This window comes from Equus asinus, chromosome 12 (assembly GCF_041296235.1).
Source record: "Equus asinus isolate D_3611 breed Donkey chromosome 12, EquAss-T2T_v2, whole genome shotgun sequence".
Lineage (NCBI taxonomy): Eukaryota > Metazoa > Chordata > Mammalia > Perissodactyla > Equidae > Equus > Equus asinus.
The window spans coordinates 9,660,521-9,687,054 of NC_091801.1; the positions used below are offsets into that span (position 1 = coordinate 9,660,521).

The 26,534-nt window shown below is 34.6% G+C and overlaps 1 long non-coding RNA gene across 2 annotated transcripts in view; it reads right to left on the reverse strand.

Annotated features, from left to right (window-relative positions):
- Positions 1-15,371: 15,371 nt before the first annotated feature.
- LOC139039879 (uncharacterized) overlaps positions 15,372-26,534 on the reverse strand; it is a 65,793-nt gene continuing 54,630 nt past the window's right edge. Inside the window, exons 5-8 of one of the 2 annotated variants that reach the window (XR_011493106.1) lie at positions 23,597-23,686; positions 23,399-23,483; positions 22,021-23,096; positions 15,372-15,433 (exon numbers count right to left, since the gene is read on the reverse strand). This is a non-coding gene — a long non-coding RNA (uncharacterized lncRNA). Of the gene's footprint in view, positions 15,434-22,020; positions 23,097-23,398; positions 23,484-23,596; positions 23,687-26,534 lie in introns of those variants that run through there. The other variant, XR_011493107.1, reaches the window with a different exon arrangement.

The window sequence follows — 26,534 nt, forward strand, 5'->3', positions numbered from 1 at the left end:
TGTGCCTATGGTTCCTCATACAACTGAAGAAGAATGAAATTCTGTCCTTATGGAATTTCTTTTTTTCCTATTTGTCATATAAAATGTCAGTATGAATTTTTTTCCTGTACTTATTGAGATATAATTGACAAAAAATGTATATATTTAAGATGTACAGTGTGATGTTTTGATACAGATATACATTGTGAAATGATTACCATGATCAAGCTAATCAACATAGCCATCACTTCACATAGTTATTTTTTTCGTATGCAATGAGAATACTTAAATTCACTCTCTTACCAAATTCAGTGTTGTTAACTATAGTCACAGTGCTGTCCCAAATTAGATCTCCTGAATTTATTCATCCTGCATAAATGAAACTTTGTATCCTTTGACCAACATCTGACATTTCTCCTACCACCTAGCCCCTGGCAAGCACCATTCTACTCTCTGCTTCTGTAAGTTAGATTTTTTTAGATTCCACAAACAAGTGAGATCATGTTGTACTTGTCTTTCTGAATCTGACTTATGTCACTTAGCTTAATGTCCTCCAGATTCATCCATGTTGTCACAAATGACAGGATTTCCTTCTTTTTTGAGGCTGAATAATATTCCATTGTGTGTGTGTGTGTGTGTGTGTGTGTGTGCGCGTGTGCGTGTATTTTTTCTTTATCCATTCATCTTTCCCATTAGGCAGTTACATTGTTTCCATTTCTTGGTTATTGTGTATAATGCTACAATGAACATCAGAGTGCAGACATCTTTTGAGTTAATATTTTTGTTTTCTTTAGATACATACCCAGAGGTGGAATTGCTGGATCATATGATATTTCTACTTTTAACTTTTTGAGGAACTTCCATACTGTTTTCCATAATTTCTATACCAATTTACATTCCCACTAGCAGTGTATGGGGTTTCCTTTTCTCTATATCCTTCTCAACTCTTGTTATTGTTTGTCTTTTTGATAATAGTCATTCTAATACGTGTGAGGTGATATCTCATTGTGATTTTGATTTGCATTTCCCTGATGATTAGTGCTGTTGAACACCTTTTCATATACCTGTTGGCCATTTGTATGTCTTCTCAGGAAAAAAATGTCTGTTCAGGTTCTTGTCCATTTTCTCACCAGGTTATTTCTTTTCTTGCTTTCAAGTTGTTTCAGTTCCTTATATATTTTGGATATTAATCACTTATCAGTTAGATGATTTGCAAATATTTTCTTCCATTCAGTAGGTTGTCCTTCATTCCGTTGAATTTTTTTTCTGCTGTGCTGGGGCTTTTTAGCTTGATGCAATCCAATTTGTCTATTTTTCCTTTTCTTTCTTGTGCTTTGATGTGGCAGCCAAAAAGCACTTCTCTATGTTTTCTTCTAGTAATTTTACAGTTTCAGGTCTTGCACTTAAGTTTTAATCCATCTTGAGCTGACTTTTGTATACGGTATAAGATAAGAGATCAATTTCATTCTTCTTCATGTAAATATCCAATTTTCCCCACATCATTTATTGCAGAGACTATCTTTTCCCCATTGTGTGTTCTTAGGACCTTTGTTGATAATTAGTTGACTGTATATAAGTGGGTTTATCTCTGGGTTCTCTGTTCTGTTCCTTGGTACATATGTATGTTTTTATGCCTATACCATACTGGTTGGATTACTACAGCTTTGCAGTATATTTTGCTTTCAGATGGCGTGACGCCTCCAGCTTTGCTCTTCTTGCTCAAGATGGCTTTGGTATTCAGGGTCATTTGTTGTTCTGTGTGAAGTTTAAGATTGTTGTTTTATTTTTTAGAAAATGCTGTTGGAATTTTTAGAGGGATTGCGTTGAATCTGTAGATAGATTTGCATAGTTTGGACATATTGAGAAAATTAATTCTTCCAATCCATGAACATGTGATATCTTCCCATTTATTTGTGTCGTCTTCAATTATTTTTATCAATGGTTTATAGTTTTCAATGCATATGATTGTCTTAAAAATGTGGAAAATGCATTTGACAAAATACAACATCCTCTCATGAAAAAGACTCTCAACAAATTAGATATAGAAGAAAATTACCTCAACATAATTAAGGTCATATATTACAAACACAGAGCTAACATCATAATCAACAGTAAAATGCTGAAAACATTTTTCTCTAAAATCTTGAACAAGAGATGGATGCCTACTCTTACCACTCCTATCCAACATAGTACTGGAGGTCCTGGTTGAAGCAATTAGACAAGAAAAAGAAATAAAAGACATCCAATCACAAAGATAGAAGCAAATTTGTCTCTGTTTGCAGATGATATGATCTTATACAGAGAAAACCATAAAGACTCCACAAAAAATCTTTTAGAACTAATAAATTGAGTAAAGTTTCAGAACACAAAATCAACATTTAAAAATCAGTTGCATCTCTGTATGGTAACAATGAACTGTCCAAAAAATTAAGAAAATAATCCCACTTCATCAGTAGCAAAAACAATAAAATATGTAGGAATAATTTTAAGAAGGTAAAGGATATTATTATATATTTTTTTAAGTTAGAAAAGCTTGCTCTAACATATAACACTGAATGTTGGCATTTTATATAAAATCTCATGGAGAAAATCATTTAATATCAGAATTACATTATTTTGTTTTTATTTTGGGGGGTTTTTTTGAGGAAGATTAGCCCTGAACTAACATCTGCCACCAATCTTCCTCTTTTTGCTGAGGAAGATTGTCCCTGAGCTAACATCTGTGCCCATCTTCTTTATTTTATATGTGGGACACCTGCCACAGCATGGCTTGATGAGCAATGTGTAGGTCCCTTCCTGGGATCCAAACCGGTGAACCCCGGGCTGCCAAAGCAGAGTGCACAAACTTAATCTCTATGCTACTGGGCCAGCCCAGAAATTATTTTATTTTTAATAATATTCACATAAGTTTATTTGTTCATTAAGTGTTAAATTTATACATTATTTTATCATAGCTATTAGCAATGCAATTAGATAAAATAAATCTATTAGAGTCATAATTACTAAAGAAGAAGTGAAAGTGTATCTATTAGAAAATGGTATAATAGGATACCTGGAGTTGAGAATCAAGGATAAAATCCAGTCTAAAATAAAAGCATTTGAAAGGTAACAGCAAGTGGGTGAGGGGACCAAAAAGGAAAACAAATGACAAATGAGATTAACTGATAACACAACCACACTGATGGGGGCCTGGAAGAAAGAACTAATCTTTGGAAAAGAGTATTTGAGTATGTAGTAGAAGTTTAAAGATGAACAAGGAAAAAGAGGAGGCTAAAACAAATGCTGTGGTATTGAATTGGAATTTGAAGTATCAGTCTGAATTCATGGTTTTTAATACTGACCTAGATGAATAAGTACAGAAATAAGTATAAGTGTCTGTGTGTGTGTGTGTGTGTGTGTGTGTTCGGTGGGAATACGTTCAGGAATTTCCTAGCTCTCTTCTCTGAGAAGGGCCGAGAAGTAATGACACCCAGTAACAATGAGTACTCCTAGAGCTCAGATCTTTATTTCTAAATTCTTTTTTTTTTTTAAGTAAAAAGATCCAGGAATCCTTAGAGAAATTGTTAATTCCAAGACTGAGGTAGAAAAAGTGCAAAAAAATCTGGTGCACTCTTTGTTGCCAAAAGTGAGGAAATACTCAAAAATGGTGGGGTATGGTGAGAGGACATAGAAGCCAACACAACAAGTGACCCAATATTTAAGTCTGAAATAATTTGTGCAACAAAATAAGTAATAGTAACGGATTATAACTCACACAATAAAATAAATATGCTCAATTCTATAATTTAATTGCGTAAATTAGTAAATGAGTAGAGTGGATAACTCTTCCTTAATATGGTTACTGTAGAGAGAGACAACAAGTAAATGCAACGTGAAATCCTAGATTGGATCTTGGACCAAAAACATAACATTAGTAAGAAAAGTAGAGATTCAAATACAGTCTGTAGATTAATTAATAGCATTGAATTCACATTAAATTCCTGGTTTAGATAATTCTACCATTTTTTTTCGGTGAAGAGTATACAGGAAATCTGTGTAGAATTTTTGCCACTTTTCTTGCTATTAGGCTTATCAAAAAGTTTTTTTAAAGATTTTATTTTTTTCCTTTTTCTCCCCAAAGCCCCCCAGTACATAGTTGTATATTCTTCGTTGTGGGTCCTTCTATTTGTGGCATGTGGGACGCTGCCTCAGCGTGGTTTGACGAGCAGTGCCATGTCTGCACCCAGGATTCGAACCAACGAAACACTGGGCCACCTGCAGCAGAGCGCATGAACTTAACCACTCGGCCGTGGGGCCAGCCCCAACAAAAAGTCTCTTTAGAGAAAATATATGAAATATACACAATTATATTTGTTTTGATGCTATGGAAGGAAAATCAATAGGTAAACCCGTATTGCAGTCCAGACTCTGTTCCTAAATACTTGTACAACTAATAGCAAGACAATTACTGTCATGATTAAGTAATTTTATGTGAGTGGCTAGGCTAAGGGATGCCCAGATAGCTGGTAAAACATTATTCTGAGTGTGTCTCTGAAAAAGATTAGTATTTGATTCAGTAGACTGAGTGAGGAAGATTGCCCTCACCAACGTGGGTGGGCATCATCCAATTTGTAAGGGCCTGAAAAGAACAAAAAGTCAGAGGAAGGGCATTTTGCTCTCTGCTTGAGTGGGGACACCCATCTTCTCCGTGGACACTGGTGCTCCTGGTTCTCAGTCCTTCAGACTCAGACCAGGACTCACACCATTGGCTCACCCGATTCTGAGGCCTTTGGGTTTGGACTGGAACTACACCACTGGATTTCGTGTGCCTCCAGCATGCGAATGGGACTTCAGCCTCAATAATCATGTAAACTAATCCCTCATAATAAATATATTTCTATATATCTATATATGTCCTATTGGTTCTGATTCTCTGGAGAACACCAAGGAATAAATGACCCAAGTGAAACAATGGGCAACACATTTATAAATAAGATTCAATAATTTCGTAGTGGAAACTTTACATAATTTCTAATCCTACAAAATGAATTGCTACAATAAGTGATACTACCATTAAGGATCCCTATGGATTCTAGTAATCACAGTTGTCTTATATTTGAAATATTAATAAAACACTTTAGAAAACTCATTTTGAAAAAAAACAGAATGCTGTCCTAAAAAATTTTTATAGTAATTTATGCAAAATATTAGTATGTCTTATTGAAATACAAATTATAATTAGAGACTTCAATTTGTGCAGATTGCTTTCAGACAGTAGAGAATGAAGAAAAAACCTTTTTTTTTTTTTAAAGATTTTATTATTCTCCCCAAAGCCCCCCGGTACATAGTTGTATATTCTTCGTTGTGGGTTCTTCTAGTTGTGGTATGTGGGACGCTGCCTCAGCGTGGTCTGATGAGCAGTGCCATGTCCGCGCCCAGGATTCGAACCAACGAAACACTGGGCCGCCTGCAGCGGAGCGCGCGAACTTAACCACTCGGCCACGGGGCCAGCCCCCAAGAAAAAACCTTTTTAATGAAGCACAAATATTCTTTTAAATTCGGATGTATGTTTCAGCACTTTTTAATTACATTTTAATTCTATAATTGCTATTTAAATATTTGGGTAAGTTTAAATATAAAAGAAGATAAATTTATATTTGTCTATATATTCATATACATGTGTTTCAATATTTGGAAATATATATATTTCTTTCATCAGCATATTATTCAGCCTTATTATTAATCAATCTGAAGCTCTAGAGTTAATCTAGTTTATACCTGTAGTCTGTGTTGCAGTTAATATTATGAACTGGATTGACTAATCTATTTTTTTATTTTAAATTTATGTGTTTCATTGAAGAAAATTATTAAAACTTACCACTTACAACTTTTGATCTTTACTAGAATTTATTAATTCTTATTATTTAATATGAAAATATTGGCTATATGTTTAACAAGTAGGATTTGATATAACAGAGAAGCATACCACAAACCTGGTAATCTCTCTCATGCATGCACATGTTTATAAGGTAGAGAGAACCACCAATTAAACTACTAGAGGATTGAGTAGAATATGAGATGTTTGCTTTAAAATGCACATTCTTAAAATTGCAGTTTGAAGGCATATTCACAGCTGCTAATTTTGTTTTTATAGTTTCTGACCTTAAAATTTCAAAGTATTTGTAGGTATTCTCCAAGGCGGTTAGGAAAAAACTAATCCTCATTTGAAATCTTACTTTTATGAACATAGTTTAATATTTTTTCCTTTTCAATAGATTGGAAAAGAGGATATCTGCAAGAATATATGCAATGTTTGAAGGAAGTTTCTTTGAGAAAATAAATTAGAAGACACTTTTTCGAACTGTATTTAAAATAGCATTAGAAAATAAAAGCATAATTAAATAAAAGGAGGTAGAAAAGATTGTCCTCGGAATATTTCACCAAATGTTGATCTGATGAAAAGAAGGCATCTCAGAAGCTTAGCAAGAAACAGGGTAAACTGCAAAACCACATCAAGACGGAATAAAAACAAGTGGATTGTAACAGTTAACTTTAGTAGCTAAAAACACATTACGCATCCAATGCCCAGGAGATAAAGTTTTGCAACTTCCTTAGTTGATGATATTGCTTTTATGATACCAGGATACCCACTTGTATTGAATCCATATATATAAAATTCTTAAATCTATCTATCAAATTTAAAAATCTGGCCAAACATCCCACAGGCTCAATGTTAAATTTCTCCACATTTGTCAAACCCGCTTATATTGAATTTCCACTTACATCAACCTATTAGTTTCCCCAGTAATGCTGTGTTTTTACAGGGTTTTTTACCACTTCCTGGTGCCACAGAGAGGAGGCCGAACAACACAAGTGGATACTACCGATGTGCTTTCCTACAAATATTGAATTACTTTATTTTATCGACATTTCTGTCTGATCTCTGGAAATTAGATATATAGCAAGCTTGTTTCACTTTCTATAGAGTTAGAGCGAAGTTGACTGAAATTGTGAAGATACTAAAGCTTGATGAAACATTTAGCTGCTTCTATCTGTCCCATCCTGATTTAGAAGATTATTATGTGAAAACAAATCCTGCAAATATTTCAGGATAATTTTTCTATTTTTGGAAAAAACAGCAGATAAATTTATTTTCCTTTTAGATTGTAAAATGTGGTTTGTTTTTAATATATGGGACATAAATTACAGAGAGCCTATCTTGGGGTTTTGTTTGGCACTAGAGTCCATAGAGTGGCTGTAAAAACCAGAATCTTGTAAAAGCGTGGGTATTGATGTCACAGTATTTTTTTTGTTGTTCAACCATTCTAGGGTAGGAATACTTAAATTTACTTTTATTACATTGAAAGAAGGGAAGTTCTTGCTCTTGTTGCATTTTGCCTGATTGGAAGGAAATTTTATAAAATGTTTCCTAAGTGGTACCATGTAACGTTCATATTCAGAAAAGACATCTGCAGTTGGATTGGGTTTATTGGATATCATTTGAATTTTTCTTTGATTTCTGTAAAAATTACCATTGAAAATCTGTTTAAGGATAAATCATTTTGAAGGACAATGCATTATATAAAGAACTATGTATTTCTTTTAAGTAAATTAGTTGAGAGATGAACAATCAAGGTCATTGTGAACGCAGTTATATTCTAAATAGTGAATATGTGATGAAAGATGAAGAGTGAAACAATTTAAAGGCAAAAAATACCTTCGAATTTTAGCCAACATTTCACAAACTGCATTTTATGAGGTGTTAGTGTTCTGTGGAAAGGAGGCTTCTGAATTGTTTACAGACTAAAATGGAAATTTGTGATGTGCGTTAGAAAAATAAAAGTTTCAGAAGTATTCTGTAATTATCAAAATTAATAGTTCCTCTGAACATAGTACAGCATCATTGTGGTATAGAGACTGAAGATTTCCAGAGCTCACTTAGCTCAACCCCCTAAAACCTTATTATTGAGACTGGTCTAAGAGAGGATTGACTAGAACAAGGAAACTGTAAAAGGACATCTATATATCATTGCACGTAGAGAAACTGACAATTCAGAATTTCCTGGTATGAAGCCTGCCTCTCTCTCAGGCAAGATTCTTAATCTTAATGTACTTAAGTTTTCTGTATTTTTTTAAATCTACATAATGGGGATAAAAATTCACTGTGTCGTATGATTATGCTGAGGAATAATGATATATGTAAATGATGTAGAATATTGCTTGAAAATAGTAAGAAATCTCTTTCCTTCTCTCTCTATATATACAGCATATATATAATATACAGAAAACTATAACTATATGTAATATACACTTTTCATTTATACTTTATGTATTTTTCTCCATAGGTTACTCACCTGAATATTTACCATATGAGTATGTACTGGTTGTAGAATTATTATCCAGAATTCTGAAGTAATGAAGGGGAGCAAATCTGGTCATTATAAAAGCATCTTAACTAACATAACTCTTATAGCGCTGAACATTCAAAATTTGCTGTCTGTTTAAAATTATTTACTCCATCCATTACGTTTAAGTCTCTGCAATTGCTGGACAGTGTTCCCAGAAACTAGGAAACACTACAAATTCTTTTAAAGGCAAATCGTAAATCTTGAAAAAGTTGCAGGATTTCTTGCCTTAAAAAAAAGTGATATGGGAAGAGACATACAAATTGCAGTTGAAATTCACAAATGAAGATTTGGCTTATTTATACTGATCAACATGTAAGGAGAATATTGAAACAAAGATGAGGACAATAGGCTATCAAAGGATCAAGAAACATAATTGATAAAATTGATAAAGCCCTTTAAAGACCTTATTTGTGATTGTCCTCAAAGTTATGCTCAAATCATAGACAAAATGGAATGTCATATAGGATTTATCACACAATTTAGTTGGAATACGTATCTTCAAATCAATATTTTATTTATTCTACTTTCTAAGACATAGCACTGAAAATATAAATTTTGTTAAAGTTAAATGAACTTATTTTGATAATTTTTCTATGCTTTTCAAAATCAGTTCCTGGTAAAACTTTTTAGTTTTCGTTATTTATTAGGAAACATTTGGTATCCGTGAGTGACGTTCTGATACAAATTCTACTCTAGTAGTAGAGACTTTCCAAAAATCTGAACTCGGCTTAGAAAATGTTAACTAGTCGCATGGCAAATCTCATGAATGGATAAATAAGACAGCCCTTTGCATTCATTGTTTAAATCACTGCTTCTAAATTCATTGATTCATAATCATATAACAAACATTTATGAAGTGCTAACTACTGTCTGTAAAGGAACTAAGTGCAGTAATGAAAAAATAAGAAGAAACATAGTACAGTGCTGCACCGTGGCATTTTGTAGCATATGGGGGAGATTGACATATCATTGTACTTTGATTCAAGCTATCAGAAGAAATGCACAAATTAGCATGTGAGCCATAAAGGAGGATGGCTTTTTGTGATCAAAGAAACAATGTTCTTACATAATTCAAGGAGCCAACCTCACTCCTACCCATGGTAAATTCTGTACACGATTTGTTCCATTAATTTCTTCATTCAACAAACGATTTGGGCATCTTTTATCTGTGGGAGACACACACATGAAAACATATGACAATAGAGTATGAGTAGTTCAAGAACATAGATAACTAATTAACTCTGCCTGAGACAGTAGAAAGAGGGTTCGGGGGCAGGGCAGAGGCGACCTTTGAATAGTCTCTGGAAGAACAAGTAGCTTTCCATACCAGAGGTAAGGGTCTGGAGGAGAGGATGCAGAAAGTGTCCTGGGCAAATGGGGAGCGACATGTGCAAAGAAAGGATGTGAAAGATCAAGTATTTAGGAGTCTTACCACACTTTACAAAAATGACATTATTTTCAAGAAAGAGTTACCTAAGCAAAATTTCTACCTTCCTCATTCCTGCCCAAGTTGTAAATTCCAAATTAAAGATCTACTAAGGATTCAATAAAAGCACGGTGACCTATTTATCCTGAATTATACACTTAAATAAATAACATAAAACATATTTTTGATTATTTATTATTTTGTAATTGAGGTATAACTTACATAAATCATGCAATACACCGTGTTCAGCTCCATGATTTTTCCTTAACTTGTGCAACCACTCATGTGACCGCCAACCACATCACGTACACAAAATTTTTAGCTCACGTCTCCCTCACACTCCCTCTCCCATTCACTACCTACCTACCAGTGTAATCCGTAGTCTGGCTTCTATCACCATAAATTAGTTTGGGCTGTTGATGAAGTTCATTTAGATGAAATCATATGGCGTGTATTCTGTTGTATCTGGCTTCTTTCAATCAAACATATTTTGAGATTCATCCTTGCTATTGCATGTATCAGTATTTGAGTTTTTTTCATTTAACTTGTATTGTATTCCATTCTGTGAATATATCACAATCTATTTGTCCTATTTCATTTCGATGCCCATTTAGGTTGTTTCCAGTTTGGGGCCATTAAGAATAAAGCTGCTGTGAATATCTTTATAGCGAATGTCAGTGTGCATTTCTGTGGGGCATAGATCCAAAAATGAAGTCCTAGGTAATGTTTAGCTCAAGTAGGTATTAGATATCATTCTTTTTGAAATTAAAATTTGATTTTATATTTTGACCCTGTAAAGTATTATAGAAAAACAAATAATGCTAATGGTGGTTGTATTAGTCTCCTAGTGCTTCTGTAACAAAATACCAGAGACTGGAGTGGCATAAACACCAACTTATTTTCTCACAGTTCCGAAGGCTAGAGGCCCAAGACCAAAGTGGTGGCAGGTTTGGTTTCTTCTGAGGCCTCTCTGCATGGCTTATAGATGGCTGACTTCTGGCTGTGTCCTCCCGTGGCCCTTTCTCTGAATGCACGCATACCTCCTGTCTCTCTGAGTGTCCTAATCTCCTTTTCTTATAAAGGCATCAGTCAGATTGAATTGGCACCCTTCCTAATGGCCTCATTTGTAGTTTAATTACCTCTTTAAAGGCTCTATTTACAAATATAGTCCCTTTCTGAGGGACTTAACTGTAGATTAAGGCTTCAACCTATGAATTTTGAGGAGGGGACGAAATTCAGTCCATTACAGTAGCTCAGTCAGATTCTCTGATTGCCAGATAGTTTTTTTTATCTCTAAAAATCCCTTGACTCTTGAAAGAATAATTGCATGAATATTAATCCGTAGACCTAAGTAGATGTTATACTTCTCTAAACACTTTTAGAGAATAACTTACATGCCCTGAGTATTGACAAATTGTTGAACTGATTGCCTCTGTACCAAAAAAGAAATTAGAATTTCCTCAGATATATACATCTATAAGTAAGAACTATTTCCAAGTATAAAGAACTTTTATTCAAAGTCAAATGATTTTATTTCCACTATATAAAAGTATAGTCCTTGTTTTATCTCCAACAAGATACAGTTAATAAAAATGTTTTCTGATTTCACACTAGCTTAGAAAGAATATCCGTTAAAAGAAAAAAGTGGAAAGCTTAAATAAATGAACCTTATATATGGTGTGCCTAGATTATTTCATCTTAATTCTCTCAACACAGTGATATAAGGATTATTATCTCAATTTTACAGATGTGAGAACTGGAGACCAGATTGACCAAGGGTTCTAAGCTTGGGTGGCAACATCTTCGCCTTTAAGTCAAGGAATCTTTTTTATAATCTCTAAGTTTTAATTCAAATATGTATTTCCATAAGATAATGGCTCCCATCCATAGGCTAGTGGGCCATATACTCATCATTCATTCATCACCACTCTTCAGGCAAACAAAAATACGTATTCACTTACTTGTGCCAGAGTCTGTGCTGGGTTCTGAAGATAGAGGAGTGAGTAAGATAGAAAAGGTCCTTGTTTTACAGAGCTTACTGCCTACCAGAGAGTTACATAAATTTAGAGAGCCAATAAATATATTCAATAAACCTTTGTTGCAACCAAGTAACTATATTTCTTCTTATAACTGAACTTAAATTATGTTCTGGCTCTAATTTATTAGTGGAAACATTTTCTCTGAGGATTTGTCCAAATCTGGAGAATGCTTTGTAGTCAACATCATCAATGTGGTACTGGTGGTGATAACAGAGGGTTTTCATGATGCATCCATGCCTGCCGTTTGCTGACATGTCCTCAGTAGTCTCTGTCCCGGATCTAATCTTTGTGTATTTCTGCTGCACTCTTTTCCTACCTGTTTCAGTTACAATAGTTCTCTAAGGAACATCTACGCTGCTCTTAGGTACAGGAAACCCATCTGCAGCATTCTGGGGCTACAGGAAGATATGAAGTTGTTTCAGGCTCAAATGTCTAGAAACATCAGTAGAACTTTCTTCCTGCTCCTACAACATGCAGCATGAGATACTTTAGAATCTGGCCAAGTTCATGACTTTACCTGGACACCTTGCCAAAGCAGCTTGAGCTCCTAAATGTCCCAAACATATGTGCTCTTTCTATTGCCTTCTCTCCCTGCTACCCTCATTCTGGGACCTGACAAGCTCTGAGCTCTCTTGTTACCTCTCTGATCCCTCTTTTCCCCTTCTCCAGTCTGGCAGACTTTCCATAGTCATGGGTAATTGGATGGGGTGTAATCCAAGACCAAGCAAGCGATGGTAGCTCTAACCAATTAAATACCTTCTAGGTGGAAAATTCTCTTTGTTAATACCATACTAAAATACAACCCCACAATAAAACTAGTAACAAAATTTAAGAAGTGGGTATTGTAGAGCAAAGCTGACCCAGGCAGGAGGCTTCAGAGATTGTCCTGGAAGATTCAGAGAGATTGAATTCAGGACATAACTCTAAAGGATAAATAGGACTGACTGGGGAGAAAGGTCGTGTGTATATGAGATTGTCCTAAAGTAGGGAGGAGGTTGGTGATTTTGAGAGGGCAAAGTGTGACTGAAGAGCCAAAAATAGTGGGATAAATTGTTAGGGAAGAGGCTGTCAGGAAGGCAAGGGCAGTATCATGTAGGACCCTAATAGGTATGTTATGGATATTTGGTCTTTGCTCTAAAAGTAATTGAAAATTGTTAATTGTTTTAATTAGGGAAGAGACCTAATCAGATGTGATTTCCTAAATGATCTTTAAGTGAGAATGAATTAAAGGGGGCTCCCAGGCAGATGATCAGAATACAAAGATCATTTATAAAACCAGTTCCTTTCCAACAACAACAGAAACAGGAACAATTATGCTGTGGATAGATGAGATCTGAGTGTTTGCCAGATGCCAAACATGAGGTACTTTTATTTATTATCCCACTGAAACTTCACGAAATAATGAGTCTCATTTTAAAGTTGAGGACAATGGAAGAGTGATTAAAGAATTTACATCCAGGCAGACTGAAGCCAGAGCTCATATGCTCAGTAAGTGCACTGTTTTGTTTTAGGTAAAAGAAAACTCACTGCAAAAAATACGTTTACTTTCTTACACCCTTGTAATCAATAGGAGACATGTGCAAGACGGCTATAAAGAATTAAAAATAGAAGCTATAGGGGCTGGCCCGGTGGCACAGTGGTTAAGTTTGGGCTCTCCACTTCAGTGGCCCAGGGTTTGCCAGTTTGGATCCCGGGTGCGGACCTATGCATCACTTATCAAGCCATGCTGTGGCAGGCGTCTCACATACAAAAAGTAGCGGAAGATGGGCACTGATGTTAGCTCAAGGCAAATCTTCCTCAGCAAAAAGAGGAGGATTGGCAGTGGATGTTAGCTCAGGGCTACTCTTCCTCAAACAAAACAAAATAAAAATAGAAGCTGAAGAGAACATAATTTTTCTTCATGCAACTATTAAAACATCTAGAATGTAAATGTAACTAGACCTAACAGAAGATTAACTGGTAATTTAGTAAGCTTTACTTTTTGCCATCATTTCTATTTAAAAACCAATTTTATATCTATATGAGTAATGATCTATCATTGCAATATGGAATATTTTCTCATAACTAATATTTAATTCAAATTAATACCTTGAGGATTTTGCATACGTATTAATTCCCATTAATTTGTTCTGTTTTGACAATCCTACTAATACAATATTAAAAAATAAACATATTTAACTTGTTGAACATTTACCTCCCAGTAAATGAAATCATTTCATTTTCACAAAATCACTCTATATCACCATATTCATTATTCTCAATCTCATGCAAAACAGGTTAAAGGTGTAGTTTCCTTCCAAGTTAAAATAAATAGAATACTAGAAGAAATCTAACATTTTATGAGTAAAATGATTCTTCATCATAAATGCCTCGTGTCATAAAATATTTAGAAGTACCAGAATATACCATTTTACCATTTTAACTACAATCCATAAACACAGGATGTGGAATCTCAGAGGTGTTCTTGTTTAATATCAACAATTGAAAAGTGAACCACAACATCTGCTGTTTGTGAATTTTCTCCCCGTGATGTCTATTTTAGTTTTCAAACCGGCTTGTGTGGGGACTGCAATTTTCCTTTTAAGATGCAGCCTGTTTCCTTCCTTTTCGTTTTGGGCTGGGTGATGCTATGAATTTATATTTTACCATGAGAAACTAGTGGAAGGAAAATGCTAACATCTACATTGCAAGAAGTTAATAACAGAATTTAGTAAAACCCTTTGCTAAGAGCCAAATATTTTACAACTGATTTAATAATTCTAGTAGCAATCCAACTCTATAGCATAGTGATTCAGTTTCTGGAAATGTTCCTAATTCAATTTTCACACAGACACACAGACACACAGACACACACACACACACACACACACACATGCTATCAGATCTTCTCTTTAAAAAGATGTAAAAATATGTAGAGAAGAACATAGAATAACACACATACAACTAAGAAACGAAAACATTCTGTCATAATTGCATCAGATCATTTTATATTTTTTGACAAATATATCAATACTGTGATATTATAATCTTCCATGTTTCTCTCTTCAGTCTCATGCCCCACAAGCAATAATTATAATTAAGTTTGAGGCTAATCGTGTTTTCACGTTTTAGTACATATAAATATCACAATATCTATATATTATAATATTTATAACTGTAATTAACATAAAATGATTTCAAAACTGCATAAAATGTTCTGCACTTTGCTTTGTTAACTCAATATTATGTCTGTGAGACCAATCAAAGTTGATATATACAGTTCTGGTTTATTCATTTTGACAGCTGTATAATATTCCATTGTTCAGAGATGCTAACATGTATTCTTTCATTTCTCTTCTGATAGATGTTGAGTTGCAGTGTTTCAATAAAAATCTTTACATATATATCTTTTGTATAGTCTTTATAACATTTCCTTATGGTATACCCACAAGTATAAATTTTAAGTCATAAAGCATGCACATTTTCAAAACAGCAGTTAACAAATGATTCTCCAGAGTAGTTGTGGCAATTCTAACAGTTCTTTTCTTTGTCAATATCTTGTTGTTTTTTCTTGATATTGCATTGTTCAGTTTTGTCTATAAGCTTTCTTTGCATATATGTATCTGAAAAACATAAAAAAAGGAAATGATAAAGACTATGCTTAACTTTGTAATAAGGAATTATATATTCATGTCTGTCTGCACTCACTGAGTGTGATCAGCCATTGTAATCAAATTAATACAATCAATATGCTAATAAGTCCCAAATTTGTATCTCAACTCTGGACTTCCATATTAATTCCAGACTTATACAGACAACTGTTTCTCAGACTGCTCAATGTGAATGTCTAATAGTCATCCCAAAATTAATTTGTCCAAGTCAGTTTCAGACTTTTTGTCCCCAAACTGCTCCTCTAACAGTCTTCTCCATCATAGTCAATGAGAACTCCAACCTTCCAGCCTTGTCTCCTGCCATCCTTGACTCTTCTTTAACTCATACTCTACATGAAGTTGATCATCAAGCCCTGTTGGCTCTACTTTCAAAATACTGTATATGTAATATGGTCACTCTCTAATAGCTCCATCCCCACCACTGTCACAATCCACTGTTGAAGAAACCATTATCTCTTTCCTCGTTGTTCTGAGGGACTCCTTAATTGTCTCGCTGCCTCCACCCTTGCCCACTTATAGTCTATTCTCAAAATAGTAGTTATCTGCTAAAACGTAAGTTCATATTATATCACCTGTCTGCTCAAAATCCTCCAACTCACTCTAATTAAAATTTAGTCTTTGCATGGCGTTCAAGGTCCTACCTGAGCTTCTTCTATTACCTCTCAGGCTGCTTCTGCTACAACTGCCTCTGCCCTTGTTCATGCAGCTACAGCCATATTGTCCTCTTCTCTGTTCATAGAGCACACGAGCATTCCCACGTGTGTATCTTGAGCTAGGACACTCTTCTTCCAGAGGTGGTCAATGTCTAGTCCCATGTGCAATTTCGCTCTTTTCTCAAAAGTCACCCCAGAGATGCTTCCTAACCTCTACACCTAAAATTTCAACAACCTCCCCATACAACATAGCCATAATATTATATTCCCCTTCCCTGTATGATTTTTTTCTCCTTTACACTTATCAGTAGCTAAAATGCAGTATATTTTACTGGTTCCTCGGCCCTTAGCATTTGATAGGCACATTCAGTAAATATTTCTTTTTCTTTCTTTCTTTTTTTTTTTTTTTGAGGAGGATTAGCCCTGAGCTAACATCAGCTGCCAATCCTCCTCTTTTTGCTGAGGAAGGCTGGCCCTGAGCTAACATCCTTGCCCATCTTCCTCCACTTTATATGCAGGATGCCTACCACAGCATGGCGTGCCAAGTGGCGCCATGTCCGCACCCAGGATCCGGGCCAGTGAAGCCTGGGCCGCCTAAGTAGAACATGCACATTTATCTGCTGTGCCACCAGGCTAGCCCTAATATTTCTTGATTTAATGAAACATATATTCTAGTGGATGTAACAGTTTTACCATAAGGCATAAACCCCATCATATTACATTTAAAATATACAATTTAAAAATAATTTACCTATTTACAAATGTTGACTTACTTTGGAAATGAGTCTCTGAACTGATTTCTTTACAGTATCTCTAAAGCATGATTTTTAACACAATTGTCATTTACTTTAATAAATATCAGATGTTTTGCTACTTTTTTTATCATTTTATATTGCTTCTAAAAAGAAGATGCAGCCATCTTCCTGTTTGGATGGAGTGAAATATTTTACACACTAAAGTAAATATTTAACTATATAACCATTCATATTAGTTCAAAATGCTTTTAGACAGTATCCAGTTGTAGCAAGTGTGTCTGTGATATATTAGGTAAAGGGTCTCTTTCGTGATGTAAATAAGATATGAATTATGATCGTTCCTTTGCTTTCTGAAAAGAATCCTTATTCAAATACATTTTCCTTTATATTTACATGATATAAATTTTGCAATATGGCAAATTTCCCTAACTAAAAATATTACCAAGGCTATATATATATATATATATATTTCATACACACACACACACACACACACATATATAATCTCAAGTCTTTGAATGCATCAACTAAATTCAGAACACACTACTGGGAAATAGACGCAAGTTGAATTTATTTGAAAACGAAATCACTTACAATGCCTGCTGTGAGACAATCACTAGAGCATAGTGAGCTCTGGTCTTTTGTTCATTTTTACTCACAGTGCCTAACTCATTATAAATTTACCGATATTTTCTTTAATTTAATAGCATTTACTTGTTCCCGTCATCTTCTGCCTTTAAAATAAGTGAACCACAAACTTTTGATTATGATCTTGCAGCCATAGAAAACTTGGAAAATGTAATCACAATTTAAAATTAACTCTTTGTCTTTAGGTTGAAAAAAAAATGCTTTGAATTGCATACCGCCTCTTAACCACAGGTGATATTTCATAAGTTTAAAGTACAGTTTCAAAAAAAGGGTACTTTCAAATAATTTTCCATGCCTTCATTCAGCAGGTAACCCAAACCTTCATAATCCCCAAATGCTGCACTTCAAAGTTATGCGCAGGAAAAAAATATTGAAAAGAACAGCCTCTCTTTCCAGTTGATTTAAAACATCACTAGCTTATTTTCGGTACACATATGGAGTTACTTTTAAAAAGAAATCTTGGAATATTGCCAGACTACATACAGGAAAGGCTTTTCTCCAGAGAGAGCTAAAATTCATTATCTGAGCTTTGGGACACCCATGTTCTTTCAAAATTTGGACACATCTTTGTTCCTCCATGATTAGTGATAGGAGTCTGACTTAAAATAAGAGACTACTCAATGTGTAGCTAGACTCGGAAGAAACAAAATGAGTGCATTGTTTGGAATTGAAACTGGTTAATAATTATACACTTAAATAAAATATTAATTACACCATGACAGCTTTTGAAAAAACTGCAGAGTATTTTTTTGAAATCTGAAATTATTTACAAAAATCTATCACACCACGTGTTTATAAGTAATATAGATTAAAGTTAAATTTTGGACATTTTATCTTCTTTCTCTCCTCATTAAATCATTGGCTTCTCTCATTTAAATCCATCTGGTTAATTTTTTTTTAGGAGAGAATCACTAAATCCAAAAAATCTAAGAGCAATATGATATTGCTGTTAGTACCATTTTATAGTAATATATGTGTTTCAAAAAATTAGATCTATTTTTGATGCCTAAAATAAACCTAACAAAATGGGCCACAGTGTTACAAATTAAGAGGAAAAAAGCGAAGTCAACATATTAATTTCAGTAATAATCCATAACATTTCACTGTGAAATATTACATAGAGATAATTATTTTCTGGATTCCTTATATGTTTTTCCAATGTTAGAATTCATTTTAGTTAGGGCTTTTTTTTTCTTTTTGGTGAAATAGTAAAATCAGAATTCTCATAATTGATGATGAAAAGCTCACCAATACAAAACAAAATTAATTGATATTAAGATCAAACAAATTAAGCAGGCACAGATCGTGCTCTCTCTAAGATATATACAAAACCAATGTGGATAGTGCATCCATAAAATTGAACAGATGTTAAGAATGTTAATTTTAAAATATCAGTCTTACACATAAGAAAGGACAAGTGTATTTTGTTGTATGCTGAATAAAAAGCTAAGGGACTTGTTTATCCCCATTTTTAATTATTCCGGAAAGAAATATGTAGAATTTCAGAAACTGCTTAAAAGAAGGAAGAGAAAGTTTCGTCAGGTTGGGCGTGCATTTTATATCACATGTGAGCGTTACATATCATAGGAGTTTTTAGTCACTTTGCTTTTGCCCACAAAGAAGTCTTTGACACTTTCTGTATCTGCATAATTTGATAAAATCAGATATTATGAACTTAATGATGAATTATTTCAAAATGAAAGCAAAGCGTGAGCCCTATTCCAAAGAGTAATGGTAGAGCGGGGCAGGATTACTTCTGTAAAATGAATTAGAGCGCCATGAACCGCAGTATATCAGTGATAAGTCCAGCATATTTCAGTGCTGCAGCTATTGGAGAAATGAGTCTCAATCACTTGAGCATCACAAATCCTAGGCCATATTTTTATTTCCAGCCTTACCCTTTGTGCTGCTTCCAAGTACGCAGGCCTAGTTGATTTCAAAGGCAGTAGATGAGAGATAAAGAGGAGGCAGGATCGTTCTACCTCAGCAATTCATGATCCCTCTAAGGCCACTGAGTTTGAAAGAATATGGAGACCTTGGCGTCTCAGCAGAATAGAACCAGCTACTCTTTTCTATCCCGCTCCCAAGAGGCAGCACGAGCATTTATCCAGTTTACCATAGCAAATGATTCTCCACAGCCAGAAAATTACAACACTCTTCCTCTCTTCACTCCAAGGAGTCATAAAACCTAAATTAAACAGAACTGTCCAAAGACTTATTTTCAGCTATGTTAACGTTTCAACCAGGAACATAAATGGAACTATGTAATTTGAATAACTTTATAATATTAAATATAATAATATTTTATTACATTTAAACATTGCTTATTAGTTTTTAGATTGTCATCTAAAAATATTTTATGGGTCTAGGGTAAAGTTATATAGTACATTATTAAAACGTGTATTTCTGATTCCAAAATTGTTAAAGCTTTCTAGGTAATATTTCTTTCCTGTTCCTTATACATAAATACCCTTTGTTCCATTGAAGATATTCATTTATATTTAGAGTATGTATTTATATACATTTAAAAACTAATCTAATTATAATGTTCTAGTAATGTGTTTTGGTGTCCAAAATATTTTTAACTAACCTACATAGTTTTCTAGGATTTGCTAAAATAAATATATACTTATAATTTTATTAACTGTATTAATTAAAGCATCACTTCCTTCAAGAGCAGAGACTAAAAGATACTGAAAGGAGTAAGTTAAGTTAGGAAGCTTTAGATACATTCACCAAAACAGCTAACTTTTGTTGAAAATTTACCATGCTTCAGTCACTATTTTATTATTATATGCATCATCTCATTTAATTATTGCAACAACCCTGTAAGTTAAGTATTTACATGCCCTGTTTTACAGATACTGAAAAAAAGGGTTACAGAAGGTAAGCAAATTACTCAAGATTATAGATGAGGCAAAAATGGAGCTTGAACCCAGATCTATCTGAATTGAGAATTCTGTTTTTGACTATGTTTTGTCATTTTTCTGTTTTGGTGGCACAATGTTCTGGAATGGAAAAGATCCGAGGTACGATTTCTAGGTAGAGGGGGTGTGTGTTAGGATTGTACTTGTTCAATAGATGCTTATTTAATTGAGTTTGTAAAATGTATCCTATTCTGAAACTGCTGAGTCTCTTTTGTGTGTCAGCCATGTTCTGAGTGGAAAGCTAATTAATGCATGATCATGGTCCTAGCAGAGCAAACCCTCGAAAGCAGAATTGGACAACTTTTTTTTGCTAAGGGTCAGATGGTAAATATTTTAAGCTTTCGGGGTCATACAGTCTCTCAAAACTAATTGACACTGTCATTTTAACACAAAATTTGCCACAGAAAATCTGTACATGAATAAGCATGTCTATGCTCTAAAAAAATCTTTATTAAGGACTCTGACATTTGACTTTCATAACGCTCTCAGGTGTCAATAGGCATTCTTCTTCTCCTCACTTTTTCCAACAATTTAAAAATGGAAAAAATCCATCTTAGCTCCCAGGCCACACTAAAACAGGCATTGGACTGGATTTGGCTGGTGAACCAATGTTGGCCGCCTCCTGTTGCTACTCTGTAGACATGGAAGCTACTAGTCACATGTAGCTACTGAGCACTTAAATTTAGCTAGTCCAAACTGAGTTGTGTTGTGAGTATAAAATACATACCAGATTTTAAAGACTTAGTATAAAAAATTTTAAATGTCTCATCTATAATTCTTATTTTGATTATATTTTGAAATAATAAGCTTTTGATATGAGTTAAACGTGTTATTAAAATTAGGTTCACTTGGGTCTTTTTCCCCTTTTTAAACATAAATCCTAGAAAATTTAAAATTGCAATGTGGATCACATTATATTTCTATATATTTCTAAAATGCTGCTTTAGAGGTAACAATACTTGGAGGTAAACAGATACCTACTATATAATTATAACAATTTAATGATTTATTAAATATTGAAGTAGCATAAAAAAGTCCTTAGAGGAAAATTTTAAAAACTTGACCAACTTTTTAAACTTGATCAGACCATGAAGGCTTCTGTTTGCCATGCTGAGGATCTCAAATTTTATCTGCAGATGAAGTCCCTGACCTTGTTAGGGAGTGGTGGACAGTGTAAAATCTTCAGGAAATATGACAGGTTAGAGAGTTAGAGGGAAAGAGTAGATAAAGATAAGTCTCATGTTTCTAGTTCGTCACTGGATGAATTATAATGTCACCTGATGACAAATAAAATATAGCACTACAAAAAAATTGTGTTTTCTTTGGTATGTTTAGGCTTATTTACTTGCTTATTTGTTTTGTGGAAGATGGTGTATGGATGAGCTGAGACAGCAGACAAAGTTCAAGTTTAGACACATGGACAGTTAGAAATCAAACGATAGTTTTTCTGGTATGTGGACATTTCAGCTTAGAAGCCAAATGGGACTAAGAGGATCAGAGACTGACAGATAGTAAACTCTGCAAAATAACTTGCAAGTTGGGAGTCAATCACTTACCAGATGCCTGAGTGCCTGGACTAACATGCACGCCGAACAAGCATCCTTATTAAGACTGAAGTCCCAGTAATAGGGAATTTGTCACCTCTTTGATGTAAAGACATTTATGACTATTAGAAAGTCCTTCGTTATTTTTAAAATTAAAGTCACCAACCATTAAGTATCCTTCCACAAGCAAGGCCGCCACTATATTTAATTTCAGGAATCCGAATTAGCTGTTATATTTTCCAATGACTGTATTATTGTGTGGATGAGGTAAAGCTTTGGTGGTTAGGTGTCCTTAAGGAGAGAATTATTTATTGGAGGAGTGATCAAAAAGTGTCAAGTTATGTACTTGAATTTTTCATTATGGTAAGCAAGTCAGTGAGAAAGCTCATGACTTCAAATGGCAACGGACTATCTCTGCCTGGCGTACCCTGTAAACTCTTCAAACCCAATATGCCGACTTAAGATTTTTTTCTTCCATCTGCAAAAATGATGTTCCTTTCCTTTCTACTGGTTAACTACACCATCATGTCTGTCTGGCACATCAAGTTAAAAGAAGCCTGTGTTATCTGTGTCCTTTTGCTCTTCCAACTAACTAACCAACCGGCTATCTATATATCAGCCTTTTAAATCTCTCTCAAATCCTTTCCTTCTGCCTTTGCTGCACCCACTTTCTTATTTCCTAAGTATTTCATAGCCTCATGGTCTCCCCAACACAGATCTGATTTTTCAGTCTCCCTTTGTGTAGTCCTTCTGGCTGTTCATCGTATGGTCTTCTGGAGAGGGTTTTTCCAATATGTGCTTTTCATCTCCAACGGTTTCTGCGGAGGCCAGTGGGTTCCAGGACAGGGAGTGGCAGAGGGAGGGAAAGAGATCCAGCTTCCGAGCTTACTGACTCTACTTCAATGAATGCAGTTCTTTTAATTTTATTTTTTGGACACAAAAAGAAGATTTCCTTTGATGAAATAGTTCCACTGCTTAGAAACTGGGCTAAGTATTTCAGTCTGGCTTTAAAATACTTAGCAACTTAATTTTCCTCTTCTTTCATACCTCTTGCAATGAAGTTGTAGCAGATGATATAATAAAAGATTCTGTGGAGAAAAGAAAATATAAAAGATGTGAAGTTCAGAATTTACTATGGGGACAATAATGTGTTTTATAACTTTAGGACCATGGGTCAGATCAGGGAAATGAGGAAGGGTTAGAGGTGAAAGTTGTAAATTCACATCTTTAGGGAGATGAACAACACTGCTATCCCCCTCTCCAAAGTGGAGACGGCTCAAGGATATCACGCCTTTTACCGCATGCCTCGCGAGGGGGCACCCACGAGTCTGTGCTATGTGCCCCCTAAACCTAAGTGGGTACAGGGAGAGTGGACTGGTGCCCGACTTACCCCTGGGAAAGAAGTAGGACAAAAGTGGCAGCATCAATAGCACTCCACCGTGTGTCCTACCTTGGAAGGGAGCCTGGGACACAGACTGCAAAGGAAACCAGGAGCGAAACTGGGTTAGAGGCAAGAGAGTTGCAGAGTGTGTTCCCTAGGGATGGACTCTGAATTTCCCACAAATGCCCTCAGAAAGGAAAAGCTCACCTTAACCCACTCCAGGCTCAGGGAGTGTGAAGTCACCCAGAAAATAAAAACTTCCGTTCAAGCCCCAACCTACCTTTTCCACCTTCAGCCCTGCAGTGGAAACAGAGGAAGTGAATGGGGACAGTGGACATTGGGTATCCCCTGCTTCTAGAAAGACATCTCCGCTGACAGACTTTAGTATGGTTTTGAGGAAAGAATAAAGTTTGTTCAACTAAGAATAAAACGTTGATTAATATATTGAACTAGATACATTCTAATTTCTGAATTGAGGCTCCAATTTGGAACATAAATCATCTTAGGACTATCTTTTACTGAAGAGCTAACAGCAATTTCAGAGGAACTTTTTATTTTGATCACAGCCCATAAACTGTGTATTTAATACAGCATTGATCTAAGGTTTCTTCAGTCACACACACACACACACACACACACACCCCTACATACACATCCACTCACGCATCATTCACCTTTTGGAGAAGAGATTGCACATTTCTATGTTTTCTACAACAGACGTTTGTACATACTGTTTTCTGACTTCAGGGAACTTGTCAAAGTGCTCCAAAGACCAGCTGTCTCCGCTCTTTATATATGAAGGACCCCTGCTTCCCAGACAGCTTAGTTTTTGTGTCATAAGCAAACACCTAAAACTTGAGCCTCGGCTGTATCAAAGCCAGTTCTAGAATTAGAATTCTGAAGGGAATCGTACCTGTTCCTGTCCTCCAGAATCTCACAGGTGAATGGCACATGTTTGTATATAAGTATAAGGAGAGGCTCAGGAGAGGAAACGATCTGTTTCTTTAACTTTTTATTTCCTTATTTCCCAAAAAGTGAGTAGCAAAAACTACCTACAAAAACCAAAATGTATATTACATTCAGTATCAGTTCATTGCAGTTATTCTGATTGGAATAATGTTTTTCTTCTCTCACATGGATGGGTCAAAAAAAAAAAAAGTTGAGCTCAAATTCCCACAAAAGATTGAGGGAGGAAAAACCAAATTACAGCATTTCAAACATAGTTGGTAAATTCCTATTAATATTCCACTTCTTGAAAAATCAAATATGCTTTAACTCCAAATAATATAGAGTATGATTACAGTAGCAATCACAATAACAACAATAATTACAATTTAAACTTTTGTATAAACCTTTTTTCAAAGGGTTAAACCAATTTGGTATGTAATAAACAAAATAAAAGCACTGTGACACGATCCTTAATTTTGATTGCTTGTATATACTTTCTAAATCTTTGTTTCTTTTTAAATTTTATACACTTGTGAATTATTTCCTTGGATTGCCATGCATTCATCCAATTTGAATCCAGATATTTTAGAAACTCACATGATGGCTTGCTTTGCAGATTGAGAATGATAAGTCTTCATCCAATATAACAACACATATACATTGTTATTTTTTCTAAACCAATGTTAACAAACAACAAAAATTTGTTCAGACAAAAATAATAGGAATATCGCAAAGTTAAAAGAAGCGATTCCTGTATCAGTCTGTCATAGATTTTTCAGTTTAATATATGCCAGAGTCTCTCTTGCTTTTACTGGGGCCATTGGATATTTCTGTGTCTTATAGTTTTAGTTTCATCTTTTGTTTTTTTAATTCACAATGATGTTGGTAAGCAGATTAACGTAACATTCACGCTTGCTCCTCTTACAAGGAAGACTCAGTTTAGGTGCTGAGATAGTCTGGAAAATTCTGAACACCAAATAATCTGAGGTGCCTATATTTCCAAACCATAACTAATAAGTTCAATGTTAGAAAACGGACCTAGAAGTATTTTAGTGTTTTATTTATTCACTGCCCCTTGAGGCTAACTCTGGGTCTTAAAGTTAGAAGTGGAATATGGCGGAACATACGTGATTTTTAACTCTTCCTCAGAACATCTGTTTTCTAATTAATAGCAAACATTAAATAAAAATTTTAATAGTAATATAATTAAAATTATAAGGGAAATAATGTTTAGTATTTTCTTTCATTGTAAAGAATTTTATAAATATGTTATTTACACATATTACTAGGCGTGAAACTGCTTAAGATTCCTTCTGGAAATGTCTTCAAAGATTTTTATTAACAAACTCACTCTTTTTAAATATGGCTAATATGAAATTATTAGAACTAGTATAAATGTGCTCTTACACAAAAATGAGATTTTCCATTTTAATTCATTTGTACAGTTTTTGTCTAAAAAATGTTCTAAAAAAGTGTTGGTCTTTCAAATCACACACACACAAAACCCTACATACTAGAAGTCTTGCCAAAAAGATGTTGTGTCACAAGGCTTGTTGGGGAATTCAAAACATTTTTAAATATTACAGTAGTATAAAAGAGATCTTTGGAAATATTGAAATATTAACATATTACTTTTTCTCTTCATTCATTCATCAAATATTTATTAAACACCCAGTAAGCTCCATGCATAATTCTAAGTTGGAAGGGGTTGGAAGACAATATTACCTGCCCTCATGGGTCTTATATTCCAGCAAAGGGTTACAGTAACAACTTTTAAAGGAAGACAGTAAGATGGCTACACTGGAAGCATTGGTTGTGGGTTTTATGATCAAATTTTCTATTAGTGTTTTCAGTGTTCTCAGAGTGTTCTTAGAACGTCAAAAGCAACTAACTACTTTTAAGCATTAATTAACTTTTCATCAAGAAGCTGAAAGAAAGAACTTGGAAACAAATATCTATACCTATGTGTACATATTCCACCCAAGCTGAAACTAAAGAAAGTTCTAACAATCATTTTAAAGTCCCTGAGAAGTCAGCTTTTCGTAGGCTCAATAATGTCAGTTGAAATACTGCTGTGCTGACGGGCATTCCTGTAATACAATTTCTTTGACTTCTCTTTGAGGAAAAGAAACCTTCTTTTTTCTAAGGCACTTCATATAGCACGTTAATTCAGCATTAATTATAGAACGTGTCAAAC